This window comes from Callorhinus ursinus, unplaced genomic scaffold (assembly GCF_003265705.2).
Source record: "Callorhinus ursinus isolate GAN/ISIS: 27379988/994484 unplaced genomic scaffold, GSC_fseal_2.0 scaffold51, whole genome shotgun sequence".
NCBI classification, from domain to species: domain Eukaryota; kingdom Metazoa; phylum Chordata; class Mammalia; order Carnivora; family Otariidae; genus Callorhinus; species Callorhinus ursinus.
Genome location: NW_027397113.1, coordinates 4113913 through 4116579, shown reverse-complemented (window position 1 = coordinate 4116579; position 2667 = coordinate 4113913).

Below are 2667 nucleotides of genomic sequence, written 5' to 3'. Positions count from 1 at the left end.
CTTGGCTGTGTCTGATTCTTTTGTGCCCAGTCACCGTTTTCAGCTAGCACTGGGCCGGGTCTCGGGGGCACTGGGTCCCCTCCACTGCCACGCCAGGCATCCAGGGCCAGGCTGCCCTGGCCCCGCCCCTCTTTGGGGCCGGGGCAGGGGGTTCCACTGCTCTCCCACCCCCCACCCCCCCAGCTTGTCCTCCCACGCTAGGGGAGCAGAAGCCGTCTTCTGCCCGCTCTCCAGGGAAGCAGGAAGAGGTGCCTGCAGTTCGGTGCTTGGTGTCCCGTGTGGACTGGCTGACTGAGCACCCCGGCTCGCCAGGCACTGTGCTGAGGACACCCTCCGGGCAGTCCGACAAGCACCTCTGTCCTTCGGGGTCACACGGCAGCCTCTGGGCCCTTGGACCTGCCTGGCTTTAGCCTCCTCTCTTGGCTTGCTGCCCTGTAAGGGTCTCTGAGGCCCGAGGGATGCCTTAGCATTGGGCCCCTTCCCCGGAGGCCCTGCTCCACTTGGTTTCCCCCATGTCCTTGCCCTTCAGACCCCCCCAGGGGATGTCTGTTGCTGTCCGCTCCATGCGGGGCTCTGCTGGGCAGGGCTGAGGGGCCTACGTGCAGGAAGGCTGCTGGGGGTGGGGTGCTCTGGAAGTAGAGGCTGAGTCTTCAGAGGGAAAGGCCTTTGGGCTGGGCCCGCAGCGCGGGGGCGGGGAGCTGGGGAGGATGTTCCTGATGCAGGGAACGGCCAGGCAGTCAGGAGTGGCTTAGGTTAGGAGCACTGTGGGAAGGAGCCAGCCTGGGGAGGTCCTGAAAACCAGGCCAAACCTGGCCCGGAGCCCGGGGCGCACTTAGTGATAAAGATGTGAGCGGACGTGGGGTCTGAACTTGGAGAGGCTCTGGGAATCCCTGAAGGCTCTGGACAGGCTGGGTGATGAGGGCGGACTGATCGATGCCCATGAGGCAGGGACGGAGGCAAAGGATAGGAAGCAGGGAGACAGGCTAGGGGCCACTGCTTGTCCGGGGAAGAAATGCAAGGACAGGAAGAACACGGCCCACCAGGAATGGGCCCCACTCGGGGACGACAGAGAGGTAGGAGTCCAAGAGGGCCCACAGGGAGGTCTATGGCACATTCAGAGGACCGCCAGGGAGTGCAGCCCCGGGGGAAAGAGGGTGAATGTGACCAGATCTGGTTTTAGGTAATGCTAACGGGATAGCATAGGACACCGGGCACAGAGATGTCCCAGAGGGAGCTGAAATGCAGTCCTGGGGATGGCGTCAGGGTTGACAGTGGAAACAGGCTTTCAGCAGGGGGGAAGCCCCACTTGGGGGTTGGAGAGGCAGAAGGGGTCCTGGAAGAGGGCTGAGGAGACAGTGGAATTAGGATTCATGCCGGTGGAGAGTTGTGTGCCAGGCTGCAGAAATCAGGAGGGGCCCGGCGGGAGAACATGCCCTAAGATTTGGGTTGAAGAAGCTGGGGGAAGGGAGAGCCCTTTCCAAGGAAGGTGGAGGCTAGAGAGGGCTGCCGCGGGGTAGTGTGGCCGGATGTCCAGTTCTGGACACTCGGAGGCCTTCGAGCTGCTCTAGAGCCAAGGACTTCACAGCGACCTGACGACACCACCGGGCAGAGTGGCAAAGATCCCAGATAGCACGGGAGCCGCCTACCCACACCGAGAGGGCAGGGTGAAAATGGCAACCAGGCCCTCCCAGCCCAGAGGCTCAGTTCAAACTTCTAGAAGAAATATGTAGTTAGTTATCTTACCAATAGGGAGACTGAGACCAGAGGGTCAGCCTTGGCCAAGCCTGGCGGCTGCCTCACCACCCACCAACACCAGACCCCAGGCTGCGGCCAGGGTAACAACGACAGAGCTCAGGCGGCTGAGGCCTGCACTCTAGTTCCGGTGTGGGTGGAGGGGCCGGCCCTGATTTCGAAACTCTCCTTCCTTTCCTGACGCTGGCAGCAAAGCGCAGCCTCTGCAAAAGGGATCTGTGCGTTGGGTGAAGGCAGCCATTTACGGTGGACAGTCCACTGGGAGAGGTCTGACTCCAGCCGGGCCCACTGCCCCCATTCCCCAGTGCTCCCATCCCTGACTCCAGTGACCTGGCGGGGCCGCCTCCCTGCAAGGCTGGGCCCAGCCGTCATGAGGCGACCACTAGACACCGGCCCAGGTCCCTGGGGAAGGTGCATTTAGGGACATCTCGGAGGTGACGGGAAGGGGAGCCAGGGTCCCCCGCACAGGCACAGTCAGTACCCGCGAGGCCTGGGATAGGACGCACAGGGCAGGAAGCCCGACGCACGGGTGAGTGCCGGCTGCGGAAACGCGGATAAGCCAAGGGCCGCAGGACCGCGGCCTGCTGGGCACGCACGCGCACACGCGCGCGCACGTCCCAGGGACCCAGGCCCCGCCCCTGGCCGAACCGCCCCGCCCCCGGACTCCCTCCTTCCTTTTCCGGACCCGCAAGCAGGGGTCTGCGCTGGGCCTGGGGCGCCCCCTGCAGGCTGCGGGCGGAGCCGTAGCCAGGCCCCGCCCGCCAGACCGCCCCTCGCAGACCCAGGCCAGGCTGAGGCCGGGGTCCCCGAGACGCGGGCCCTGGCTCCTTCCCCGGCGCGCGTGGTTGCCAGGGCGACTGAGCAGCGCCCCCCGCCCGCCCGCGGCGGGCGCGGCCCCGGCCGCGGTTGCCATGG